The sequence below is a fragment of the Phyllobates terribilis genome, unplaced genomic scaffold (assembly GCF_046119375.1).
Source record: "Phyllobates terribilis strain yellow unplaced genomic scaffold, ASM4611937v1 Scaffold_414__1_contigs__length_1644244, whole genome shotgun sequence".
Lineage (NCBI taxonomy): Eukaryota > Metazoa > Chordata > Amphibia > Anura > Dendrobatidae > Phyllobates > Phyllobates terribilis.
The window spans coordinates 1,347,836-1,360,410 of NW_027363174.1; the positions used below are offsets into that span (position 1 = coordinate 1,347,836).

The 12,575-nt window shown below is 46.6% G+C and overlaps 8 non-coding genes and 3 pseudogenes across 8 annotated transcripts; all 11 read right to left on the reverse strand.

The window, feature by feature from the left end:
- Positions 1 to 774: 774 nt before the first annotated feature.
- Positions 775 to 958, reverse strand: LOC141226254 (U2 spliceosomal RNA). The gene has a single exon (XR_012293468.1). It is a non-coding gene; the product is annotated as a U2 spliceosomal RNA (small nuclear RNA).
- Positions 959 to 1,481: 523 nt separating this feature from the next.
- On the reverse strand, positions 1,482 to 1,597 carry LOC141226344 (U2 spliceosomal RNA; annotated as a pseudogene).
- A 1,120-nt stretch (positions 1,598 to 2,717) lies between these two features.
- Positions 2,718 to 2,901, reverse strand: LOC141226255 (U2 spliceosomal RNA). The gene has a single exon (XR_012293469.1). It is a non-coding gene; the product is annotated as a U2 spliceosomal RNA (small nuclear RNA).
- Positions 2,902 to 3,425: 524 nt separating this feature from the next.
- On the reverse strand, positions 3,426 to 3,541 carry LOC141226345 (U2 spliceosomal RNA; annotated as a pseudogene).
- Positions 3,542 to 4,665: 1,124 nt separating this feature from the next.
- On the reverse strand, positions 4,666 to 4,856 carry LOC141225850 (U2 spliceosomal RNA). The gene has a single exon (XR_012293085.1). It is a non-coding gene; the product is annotated as a U2 spliceosomal RNA (small nuclear RNA).
- A 1,122-nt stretch (positions 4,857 to 5,978) lies between these two features.
- On the reverse strand, positions 5,979 to 6,169 carry LOC141225851 (U2 spliceosomal RNA). The gene has a single exon (XR_012293086.1). It is a non-coding gene; the product is annotated as a U2 spliceosomal RNA (small nuclear RNA).
- Positions 6,170 to 7,292: 1,123 nt separating this feature from the next.
- LOC141225852 (U2 spliceosomal RNA) lies at positions 7,293 to 7,483 on the reverse strand. The gene has a single exon (XR_012293087.1). It is a non-coding gene; the product is annotated as a U2 spliceosomal RNA (small nuclear RNA).
- Positions 7,484 to 8,604: 1,121 nt separating this feature from the next.
- LOC141226094 (U2 spliceosomal RNA) lies at positions 8,605 to 8,795 on the reverse strand. Its single transcript, XR_012293322.1, has one exon. It is a non-coding gene; the product is annotated as a U2 spliceosomal RNA (small nuclear RNA).
- Positions 8,796 to 9,910: 1,115 nt separating this feature from the next.
- LOC141226242 (U2 spliceosomal RNA) lies at positions 9,911 to 10,093 on the reverse strand. Its single transcript, XR_012293465.1, has one exon. It is a non-coding gene; the product is annotated as a U2 spliceosomal RNA (small nuclear RNA).
- A 524-nt stretch (positions 10,094 to 10,617) lies between these two features.
- LOC141226355 (U2 spliceosomal RNA) lies at positions 10,618 to 10,733 on the reverse strand (annotated as a pseudogene).
- A 1,121-nt stretch (positions 10,734 to 11,854) lies between these two features.
- On the reverse strand, positions 11,855 to 12,045 carry LOC141225853 (U2 spliceosomal RNA). Its single transcript, XR_012293088.1, has one exon. It is a non-coding gene; the product is annotated as a U2 spliceosomal RNA (small nuclear RNA).
- Positions 12,046 to 12,575: the final 530 nt, after the last annotated feature.

Here is a 12,575-nt window from a genome sequence, read left to right on the forward strand (position 1 = left end):
TCCAGCAGCAGACTGAAGGTGGCTGCTGCTGTGCGCAGGTATATAAAGGCTCAGAGCCTATTATGACACGCGCAGCCAGCGTTCCATTGCCACATTCCGTCTACTGCAGGCGGGATACCTGGATGGCTGAATGTCACTGAGAAGCTCACAGAGACCGCCATAAGCAACAGTTTAAAAGAATGCCACAGACTAATCAACCAAACTTTTTGGGTTGGTTTCTCTTTTATAGTCTGCAGGCATTAAATGAAAGAAGTCAGTGTTCCAGCAGAGGGAGACAACGTTTCAGAAAAGGCATTGTAGCAAACCAAAAAAGAAATTTTAAGCGCAGCAGAGTAACCAGCTCACATACCTGTTAGCTCAGGTGAGTTTAAAAGGCTGCTGTTGATAACAAGGGCATTTGCTAAATAGATGGTGTGTGTGCAACAATATACTGAAAGGTCAATTATATTGTGCAGCTTATCTCACCACCTGTAGTTATTTAGGTGAAAGCTCCAAAATGCTTGCCTAATATGTCTGTTTATCCAAAAGGAAGTAAAGAGGGAGAGCTAGATAGATAGCATTGCATTACATTACATTACATGGCAATGCAATGCACAGTTGCTGAAGTTGAACCAAAATGAGCTTGTCATCTGGCTTCTGCAACTTTTAACATGAAAAATCCAATGAGGAGAAGAAAAGCAAAGCCAAAGAGTCCATCCCAAAATCCGACAAACAAGCAAAATGAACAAAAAGCATTGAATTCAATTCTTTCTGATTTTAGAAACTGCATTAAAGAAGGGGTGCACCGGTCCTGGAGATACTGCAATACCAGGTCAATGCGTGGAGTGGACAGAGCAAGCTCTTTTTCCATCTCCCTGTTCTAAAAATCCATTTAATATATGGTCCCCAGATAGGGGACGTATCAGATATTAAACTGATAAGAACAGATTTTTTTTGATTGAAGCTGCATCCAAGGCACTGAAAAATGTGACCGAAGTCACACCAAAAAGCGCACGAGGCGAGGATTCATGTGGACCCTTCCCGGAGGAGAGGGTCCCCAATAAACCATCCCCATCCCTCCGAGCCAGAAGGCCACAGCGAGGGTCAGGGATCTCCGATGCTCTCCCTAGCCGAAGCCGGAGAAGAGCCGTTTTCGTGCTCCCAGCTTCCATCTAGGCTGCCACCCTAGTGGAGCTGGAGCCTGTGTTGGTTTCTCAGCCCAAAGCTGACCGGACCTCCGACCGGGTTTATAAAAATTCCCCTTCCTAGCCCGGAGGCCAGGAATAGGGGGGGTTGCTCAGAAAGTATGATTGGCAAAGGTGCGGCGTGCTACGAAGCCAAGTCTTTCTGGGGTTCCCAGTCCCAGTAAGTTTGGACTCCCACCAGGGCGCCTACTCCTGGGGCACATTGCTCCAAAGCCCTCACACTTACCCAGCCTAGTGACTTCGATCCTGGAGGGCCATGTTTTCCATCAGATAACTCTATGAGCCACCTGGCGTACTAACAAGTGCACCAAAGCAGTGTGTAATATGCATCAATTTACTAGGGCAGCCCAAGGACAAAACTGCCTTTTCAAAAGATACTACACTTGATCTTAGCCAAAAGGCCGAGAAGCGATAACCAGAATTGGTTTCCGACTACGGTGCCACCCAAGGATTCTGAAAAGTCCATTTGTGGAGATGGCCACCTGGACTCCCGTTAAGAAGACATGCTGTCAACCTCTAGATCCCTCACATGCCTGCACTTTTCGGCTTGCTGCTGCTGCAATCCACGCGTTTTAGATATGCATAACTCCACCTCTTTTAGCACAGTACCCTCAACCCCCGGCTGTTCCCACCCGCCTCAACACCGTTGGAAGGGAGGAGAACCAATTAAGGCGGGGGGGGGGTGGAACGAGCAGCTGTCTACCCTTAGCAGGAGGGTTGCTGATTAATTACCTCTCCTGCTGCTGCTGCTGCTGGCTGTCCAGCAGCAGACTGAAGGTGGCTGCTGCTGTGCGCAGGTATATAAAGGCTCAGAGCCTATTATGACACGCGCAGCCAGCGTTCCATTGCCACATTCCGTCTACTGCAGGCGGGATACCTGGATGGCTGAATGTCACTGAGAAGATCACAGAGACCGCCATAAGCAACAGTTTAAAAGAATGCCACAGACTAATCAACCAAACTTTTTGGGTTGGTTTCTCTTTTATAGTCTGCAGGCATTAAATGAAAGAAGTCAGTGTTCCAGCAGAGGGAGACAACGTTTCAGAAAAGGCATTGTAGCAAACCAAAAAAGAAATTTTAAGCGCAGCAGAGTAACCAGCTCACATACCTGTTAGCTCAGGTGAGTTTAAAAGGCTGCTGTTGATAACAAGGGCATTTGCTAAATAGATGGTGTGTGTGCAACAATATACTGAAAGGTCAATTATATTGTGCAGCTTATCTCACCACCTGTAGTTATTTAGGTGAAAGCTCCAAAATGCTTGCCTAATATGCCTGTTTATCCAAAAGGAAGTATAGAGGGAGAGCTAGATAGATAGCATTGCATTACATTACATTACATGGCAATGCAATGCACAGTTGCTGAAGTTGAACCAAAATGAGCTTGTCATCTGGCTTCTGCAACTTTTAACATGAAAAATCCAATGAGGAGAAGAAAAGCAAAGCCAAAGAGTCCATCCCAAAATCCGACAAACAAGCAAAATGAACAAAAAGCATTGAATTCAATTCTTTCTGATTTTAGAAACTGCATTAAAGAAGGGGTGCACCGGTCCTGGAGATACTGCAATACCAGGTCAATGCGTGGAGTGGACAGAGCAAGCTCTTTTTCCATCTCCCTGTTCTAAAAATCCATTTAATATATGGTCCCCAGATAGGGGACGTATCAGATATTAAACTGATAAGAACAGATTTTTTTTGATTGAAGCTGCATCCAAGGCACTGAAAAATGTGACCGAAGTCACACCAAAACAGCGCACGAGGCGAGGATTCATGTGGACCCTTCCCGGAGGAGAGGGTCCCCAATAAACCATCCCCATCCCTCCGAGCCAGAAGGCCACAGCGAGGGTCAGGGATCTCCGATGCTCTCCCTAGCCGAAGCCGGAGAAGAGCCGTTTTCGTGCTCCCAGCTTCCATCTAGGCTGCCACCCTAGTGGAGCTGGAGCCTGTGTTGGTTTCTCAGCCCAAAGCTGACCGGACCTCCGACCGGGTTTATAAAAATTCCCCTTCCTAGCCCGGAGGCCAGGAATAGGGGGGGTTGCTCAGAAAGTATTATTGGCAAAGGTGCGGCGTGCTACGAAGCCAAGTCTTTCTGGGGTTCCCAGTCCCAGTAAGTTTGGACTCCCACCAGGGCGCCTACTCCTGGGGCACATTGCTCCAAAGCCCTCACACTTACCCAGCCTAGTGACTTCGATCCTGGAGGGCCATGTTTTCCATCAGATAACTCTATGAGCCACCTGGCGTACTAACAAGTGCACCAAAGCAGTGTGTAATATGCATCAATTTACTAGGGCAGCCCAAGGACAAAACTGCCTTTTCAAAAGATACTACACTTGATCTTAGCCAAAAGGCCGAGAAGCGATAACCAGAATTGGTTTCCGACTACGGTGCCACCCAAGGATTCTGAAAAGTCCATTTGTGGAGATGGCCACCTGGACTCCCGTTAAGAAGACATGCTGTCAACCTCTAGATCCCTCACATGCCTGCACTTTTCGGCTTGCTGCTGCTGCAATCCACGCGTTTTAGATCTGCATAACTCCACCTCTTTTAGCACAGTACCCTCAACCCCGGGCTGTTCCCACCCGCCTCAACACCGTTGGAAGGGAGGAGAACCAATTAAGGCGGGGGGGGGGGGGGTGGAACGAGCAGCTGTCTACCCTTAGCAGGAGGGTTGCTGATTAATTACCTCTCCTGCTGCTGCTGCTGCTGGCTGTCCAGCAGCAGACTGAAGGTGGCTGCTGCTGTGCGCAGGTATATAAAGGCTCAGAGCCTATTATGACACGCGCAGCCAGCGTTCCATTGCCACATTCCGTCTACTGCAGGCGGGATACCTGGATGGCTGAATGTCACTGAGAAGATCACAGAGACCGCCATAAGCAACAGTTTAAAAGAATGCCACAGACTAATCAACCAAACTTTTTGGGTTGGTTTCTCTTTTATAGTCTGCAGGCATTAAATGAAAGAAGTCAGTGTTCCAGCAGAGGGAGACAACGTTTCAGAAAAGGCATTGTAGCAAACCAAAAAAGAAATTTTAAGCGCAGCAGAGTAACCAGCTCACATACCTGTTAGCTCAGGTGAGTTTAAAAGGCTGCTGTTGATAACAAGGGCATTTGCTAAATAGATGGTGTGTGTGCAACAATATACTGAAAGGTCAATTATATTGTGCAGCTTATCTCACCACCTGTAGTTATTTAGGTGAAAGCTCCAAAATGCTTGCCTAATATGTCTGTTTATCCAAAAGGAAGTATAGAGGGAGAGCTAGATAGATAGCATTGCATTACATTACATTACATGGCAATGCAATGCACAGTTGCTGAAGTTGAACCAAAATGAGCTTTTCATCTGGCTTCTGCAACTTTTAACATGAAAAATCCAATGAGGAGAAGAAAAGCAAAGCCAAAGAGTCCATCCCAAAATCCGACAAACAAGCAAAATGAACAAAAAGCATTGAATTCAATTCTTTCTGATTTTAGAAACTGCATTAAAGAAGGGGTGCACCGGTCCTGGAGATACTGCAATACCAGGTCAATGCGTGGAGTGGACAGAGCAAGCTCTTTTTCCATCTCCCTGTTCTAAAAATCCATTTAATATATGGTCCCCAGATAGGGGACGTATCAGATATTAAACTGATAAGAACAGATACTACACTTGATCTTAGCCAAAAGGCCGAGAAGCGATAACCAGAATTGGTTTCCGACTACGGTGCCACCCAAGGATTCTGAAAAGTCCATTTGTGGAGATGGCCACCTGGACTCCCGTTAAGAAGACATGCTGTCAACCTCTAGATCCCTCACATGCCTGCACTTTTCGGCTTGCTGCTGCTGCAATCCACGCGTTTTAGATCTGCATAACTCCACCTCTTTTAGCACAGTACCCTCAACCCCCGGCTGTTCCCACCCGCCTCAACACCGTTGGAAGGGAGGAGAACCAATTAAGGCGGGGGGGGGGGGTGGAACGAGCAGCTGTCTACCCTTAGCAGGAGGGTTGCTGATTAATTACCTCTCCTGCTGCTGCTGCTGCTGGCTGTCCAGCAGCAGACTGAAGGTGGCTGCTGCTGTGCGCAGGTATATAAAGGCTCAGAGCCTATTATGACACGCGCAGCCAGCGTTCCATTGCCACATTCCGTCTACTGCAGGCGGGATACCTGGATGGCTGAATGTCACTGAGAAGCTCACAGAGACCGCCATAAGCAACAGTTTAAAAGAATGCCACAGACTAATCAACCAAACTTTTTGGGTTGGTTTCTCTTTTATAGTCTGCAGGCATTAAATGAAAGAAGTCAGTGTTCCAGCAGAGGGAGACAACGTTTCAGAAAAGGCATTGTAGCAAACCAAAAAAGAAATTTTAAGCGCAGCAGAGTAACCAGCTCACATACCTGTTAGCTCAGGTGAGTTTAAAAGGCTGCTGTTGATAACAAGGGCATTTGCTAAATAGATGGTGTGTGTGCAACAATATACTGAAAGGTCAATTATATTGTGCAGCTTATCTCACCACCTGTAGTTATTTAGGTGAAAGCTCCAAAATGCTTGCCTAATATGTCTGTTTATCCAAAAGGAAGTATAGAGGGAGAGCTAGATAGATAGCATTGCATTACATTACATTACATGGCAATGCAATGCACAGTTGCTGAAGTTGAACCAAAATGAGCTTGTCATCTGGCTTCTGCAACTTTTAACATGAAAAATCCAATGAGGAGAAGAAAAGCAAAGCCAAAGAGTCCATCCCAAAATCCGACAAACAAGCAAAATGAACAAAAAGCATTGAATTCAATTCTTTCTGATTTTAGAAACTGCATTAAAGAAGGGGTGCACCGGTCCTGGAGATACTGCAATACCAGGTCAATGCGTGGAGTGGACAGAGCAAGCTCTTTTTCCATCTCCCTGTTCTAAAAATCCATTTAATATATGGTCCCCAGATAGGGGACGTATCAGATATTAAACTGATAAGAACAGATACTACACTTGATCTTAGCCAAAAGGCCGAGAAGCGATAACCAGAATTGGTTTCCGACTACGGTGCCACCCAAGGATTCTGAAAAGTCCATTTGTGGAGATGGCCACCTGGACTCCCGTTAAGAAGACATGCTGTCAACCTCTAGATCCCTCACATGCCTGCACTTTTCGGCTTGCTGCTGCTGCAATCCACGCGTTTTAGATCTGCATAACTCCACCTCTTTTAGCACAGTACCCTCAACCCCCGGCTGTTCCCACCCGCCTCAACACCGTTGGAAGGGAGGAGAACCAATTAAGGCGGGGGGTGGGGGGTGGAACGAGCAGCTGTCTACCCTTAGCAGGAGGGTTGCTGATTAATTACCTCTCCTGCTGCTGCTGCTGCTGGCTGTCCAGCAGCAGACTGAAGGTGGCTGCTGCTGTGCGCAGGTATATAAAGGCTCAGAGCCTATTATGACACGCGCAGCCAGCGTTCCATTGCCACATTCCGTCTACTGCAGGCGGGATACCTGGATGGCTGAATGTCACTGAGAAGCTCACAGAGACCGCCATAAGCAACAGTTTAAAAGAATGCCACAGACTAATCAACCAAACTTTTTGGGTTGGTTTCTCTTTTATAGTCTGCAGGCATTAAATGAAAGAAGTCAGTGTTCCAGCAGAGGGAGACAACGTTTCAGAAAAGGCATTGTAGCAAACCAAAAAAGAAATTTTAAGCGCAGCAGAGTAACCAGCTCACATACCTGTTAGCTCAGGTGAGTTTAAAAGGCTGCTGTTGATAACAAGGGCATTTGCTAAATAGATGGTGTGTGTGCAACAATATACTGAAAGGTCAATTATATTGTGCAGCTTATCTCACCACCTGTAGTTATTTAGGTGAAAGCTCCAAAATGCTTGCCTAATATGTCTGTTTATCCAAAAGGAAGTATAGAGGGAGAGCTAGATAGATAGCATTGCATTACATTACATTACATGGCAATGCAATGCACAGTTGCTGAAGTTGAACCAAAATGAGCTTGTCATCTGGCTTCTGCAACTTTTAACATGAAAAATCCAATGAGGAGAAGAAAAGCAAAGCCAAAGAGTCCATCCCAAAATCCGACAAACAAGCAAAATGAACAAAAAGCATTGAATTCAATTCTTTCTGATTTTAGAAACTGCATTAAAGAAGGGGTGCACCGGTCCTGGAGATACTGCAATACCAGGTCAATGCGTGGAGTGGACAGAGCAAGCTCTTTTTCCATCTCCCTGTTCTAAAAATCCATTTAATATATGGTCCCCAGATAGGGGACGTATCAGATATTAAACTGATAAGAACAGATACTACACTTGATCTTAGCCAAAAGGCCGAGAAGCGATAACCAGAATTGGTTTCCGACTACGGTGCCACCCAAGGATTCTGAAAAGTCCATTTGTGGAGATGGCCACCTGGACTCCCGTTAAGAAGACATGCTGTCAACCTCTAGATCCCTCACATGCCTGCACTTTTCGGCTTGCTGCTGCTGCAATCCACGCGTTTTAGATCTGCATAACTCCACCTCTTTTAGCACAGTACCCTCAACCCCCGGCTGTTCCCACCCGCCTCAACACCGTTGGAAGGGAGGAGAACCAATTAAGGCGGGGGGGGGGGTGGAACGAGCAGCTGTCTACCCTTAGCAGGAGGGTTGCTGATTAATTACCTCTCCTGCTGCTGCTGCTGCTGGCTGTCCAGCAGCAGACTGAAGGTGGCTGCTGCTGTGCGCAGGTATATAAAGGCTCAGAGCCTATTATGACACGCGCAGCCAGCGTTCCATTGCCACATTCCGTCTACTGCAGGCGGGATACCTGGATGGCTGAATGTCACTGAGAAGCTCACAGAGACTGCCATAAGCAACAGTTTAAAAGAATGCCACAGACTAATCAACCAAACTTTTTGGGTTGATTTCTCTTTTATAGTCTGCAGGCATTAAATGAAAGAAGTCAGTGTTCCAGCAGAGGGAGACAACGTTTCAGAAAAGGCATTGTAGCAAACCAAAAAAGAAATTTTAAGCGCAGCAGAGTAACCAGCTCACATACCTGTTAGCTCAGGTGAGTTTAAAAGGCTGCTGTTGATAACAAGGGCATTTGCTAAATAGATGGTGTGTGTGCAACAATATACTGAAAGGTCAATTATATTGTGCAGCTTATCTCACCACCTGTAGTTATTTAGGTGAAAGCTCCAAAATGCTTGCCTAATATGTCTGTTTATCCAAAAGGAAGTATAGAGGGAGAGCTAGATAGATAGCATTGCATTACATTACATTACATGGCAATGCAATGCACAGTTGCTGAAGTTGAACCAAAATGAGCTTGTCATCTGGCTTCTGCAACTTTTAACATGAAAAATCCAATGAGGAGAAGAAAAGCAAAGCCAAAGAGTCCATCCCAAAATCCGACAAACAAGCAAAATGAACAAAAAGCATTGAATTCAATTCTTTCTGATTTTAGAAACTGCATTAAAGAAGGGGTGCACCGGTCCTGGAGATACTGCAATACCCGGTCAATGCGTGGAGTGGACAGAGCAAGCTCTTTTTCCATCTCCCTGTTCTAAAAATCCATTTAATATATGGTCCCCAGATAGGGGACGTATCAGATATTAAACTGATAAGAACAGATACTACACTTGATCTTAGCCAAAAGGCCGAGAAGCGATAACCAGAATTGGTTTCCGACTACGGTGCCACCCAAGGATTCTGAAAAGTCCATTTGTGGAGATGGCCACCTGGACTCCCGTTAAGAAGACATGCTGTCAACCTCTAGATCCCTCACATGCCTGCACTTTTCGGCTTGCTGCTGCTGCAATCCACGCGTTTTAGATCTGCATAACTCCACCTCTTTTAGCACAGTACCCTCAACCCCCGGCTGTTCCCACCCGCCTCAACACCGTTGGAAGGGAGGAGAACCAATTAAGGCGGGGGGGGTGGAACGAGCAGCTGTCTACCCTTAGCAGGAGGGTTGCTGATTAATTACCTCTCCTGCTGCTGCTGCTGGCTGTCCAGCAGCAGACTGAAGGTGGCTGCTGCTGTGCGCAGGTATATAAAGGCTCAGAGCCTATTATGACACGCGCAGCCAGCGTTCCGTTGCCACATTCCGTCTACTGCAGGCGGGATACCTGGATGGCTGAATGTCACTGAGAAGCTCACAGAGACCGCCATAAGCAACAGTTTAAAAGAATGCCACAGACTAATCAACCAAACTTTTTGGGTTGGTTTCTCTTTTATAGTCTGCAGGCATTAAATGAAAGAAGTCAGTGTTCCAGCAGAGGGAGACAACGTTTCAGAAAAGGCATTGTAGCAAACCAAAAAAGAAATTTTAAGCGCAGCAGAGTAACCAGCTCACATACCTGTTAGCTCAGGTGAGTTTAAAAGGCTGCTGTTGATAACAAGGGCATTTGCTAAATAGATGGTGTGTGTGCAACAATATACTGAAAGGTCAATTATATTGTGCAGCTTATCTCACCACCTGTAGTTATTTAGGTGAAAGCTCCAAAATGCTTGCCTAATATGTCTGTTTATCCAAAAGGAAGTATAGAGGGAGAGCTAGATAGATAGCATTGCATTACATTACATTACATGGCAATGCAATGCACAGTTGCTGAAGTTGAACCAAAATGAGCTTGTCATCTGGCTTCTGCAACTTTTAACATGAAAAATCCAATGAGGAGAAGAAAAGCAAAGCCAAAGAGTCCATCCCAAAATCCGACAAACAAGCAAAATGAACAAAAAGCATTGAATTCAATTCTTTCTGATTTTAGAAACTGCATTAAAGAAGGGGTGCACCGGTCCTGGAGATACTGCAATACCAGGTCAATGCGTGGAGTGGACAGAGCAAGCTCTTTTTCCATCTCCCTGTTCTAAAAATCCATTTAATATATGGTCCCCAGATAGGGGACGTATCAGATATTAAACTGATAAGAACAGATTTTTTTGATTGAAGCTGCATCCAAGGCACTGAAAAATGTGACCGAAGTCACACCAAAACAGCGCACGTGGCGAGGATTCATGTGGACCCTTCCCGGAGGAGAGGGTCCCCAATAAACCATCCCCATCCCTCCGAGCCAGAAGGCCACAGCGAGGGTCAGGGATCTCCGATGCTCTCCCTAGCCGAAGCCGGAGAAGAGCCATTTTCGTGCTCCCAGCTTCCATCTAGGCTGCCACCCTAGTGGAGCTGGAGTCTGTGTTGGTTTCTCAGCCCAAAGCTGACCGGACCTCCGACCGGGTTTATAAAAATTCCCCTTCCTAGCCCGGAGGCCAGGAATAGGGGGGGTTGCTCAGAAAGTATGATTGGCAAAGGTGCGGCGTGCTACGAAGCCAAGTCTTTCTGGGGTTCCCAGTCCCAGTAAGCTTTGACTCCCACCAGGGCGCCTACTCCTGGGGCACATTGCTCCAAAGCCCTCACACTTACCCAGCCTAGTGACTTCGATCCTGGAGGGCCATGTTTTCCATCAGATAACTCTATGAGCCACCTGGCGTACTAACAAGTGCACCAAACCAGTGTGTAATATGCATCAATTTACTAGGGCAGCCCAAGGACAAAACTGCCTTTTCAAAAGATACTACACTTGATCTTAGCCAAAAGGCCGAGAAGCGATAACCAGAATTGGTTTCCGACTACGGTGCCACCCAAGGATTCTGAAAAGTCCATTTGTGGAGATGGCCACCTGGACTCCCGTTAAGAAGACATGCTGTCAACCTCTAGATCCCTCACATGCCTGCACTTTTCGGCTTGCTGCTGCTGCAATCCACGCGTTTTAGATCTGCATAACTCCACCTCTTTTAGCACAGTACCCTCAACCCCCGGCTGTTCCCACCCGCCTCAACACCGTTGGAAGGGAGGAGAACCAATTAAGGCGGGGGGGGGGGTGGAACAAGCAGCTGTCTACCCTTAGCAGGAGGGTTGCTGATTAATTACCTCTCCTGCTGCTGCTGCTGCTGGCTGTCCAGCAGCAGACTGAAGGTGGCTGCTGCTGTGCGCAGGTATATAAAGGCTCAGAGCCTATTATGACACGCGCAGCCAGCGTTCCATTGCCACATTCCGTCTACTGCAGGCGGGATACCTGGATGGCTGAATGTCACTGAGAAGCTCACAGAGACCGCCATAAGCAACAGTTTAAAAGAATGCCACAGACTAATCAACCAAACTTTTTGGGTTGGTTTCTCTTTTATAGTCTGCAGGCATTAAATGAAAGAAGTCAGTGTTCCAGCAGAGGGAGACAACGTTTCAGAAAAGGCATTGTAGCAAACCAAAAAAGAAATTTTAAGCGCAGCAGAGTAACCAGCTCACATACCTGTTAGCTCAGGTGAGTTTAAAAGGCTGCTGTTGATAACAAGGGCATTTGCTAAATAGATGGTGTGTGTGCAACAATATACTGAAAGGTCAATTATATTGTGCAGCTTATCTCACCACCTGTAGTTATTTAGGTGAAAGCTCCAAAATGCTTGCCTAATATGTCTGTTTATCCAAAAGGAAGTATAGAGGGAGAGCTAGATAGATAGCATTGCATTACATTACATTACATGGCAATGCAATGCACAGTTGCTGAAGTTGAACCAAAATGAGCTTGTCATCTGGCTTCTGCAACTTTTAACATGAAAAATCCAATGAGGAGAAGAAAAGCAAAGCCAAAGAGTCCATCCCAAAATCCGACAAACAAGCAAAATGAACAAAAAGCATTGAATTCAATTCTTTCTGATTTTAGAAACTGCATTAAAGAAGGGGTGCACCGGTCCTGGAGATACTGCAATACCAGGTCAATGCGTGGAGTGGACAGAGCAAGCTCTTTTTCCATCTCCCTGTTCTAAAAATCCATTTAATATATGGTCCCCAGATAGGGGACGTATCAGATATTAAACTGATAAGAACAGATACTACACTTGATCTTAGCCAAAAGGCCGAGAAGCGATAACCAGAATTGGTTTCCGACTACGGTGCCACCCAAGGATTCTGAAAAGTCCATTTGTGGAGATGGCCACCTGGACTCCCGTTAAGAAGACATGCTGTCAACCTCTAGATCCCTCACATGCCTGCACTTTTCGGCTTGCTGCTGCTGCAATCCACGCGTTTTAGATCTGCATAACTCCACCTCTTTTAGCACAGTACCCTCAACCCCCGGCTGTTCCCACCCGCCTCAACACCGTTGGAAGGGAGGAGAACCAATTAAGGCGGGGGGGGGGGTGGAACGAGCAGCTGTCTACCCTTAGCAGGAGGGTTGCTGATTAATTACCTCTCCTGCTGCTGCTGCTGCTGGCTGTCCAGCAGCAGACTGAAGGTGGCTGCTGCTGTGCGCAGGTATATAAAGGCTCAGAGCCTATTATGACACGCGCAGCCAGCGTTCCATTGCCACATTCCGTCTACTGCAGGCGGGATACCTGGATGGCTGAATGTCACTGAGAAGCTCACAGAGACCGCCATAAGCAACAGTTTAAAAGAATGC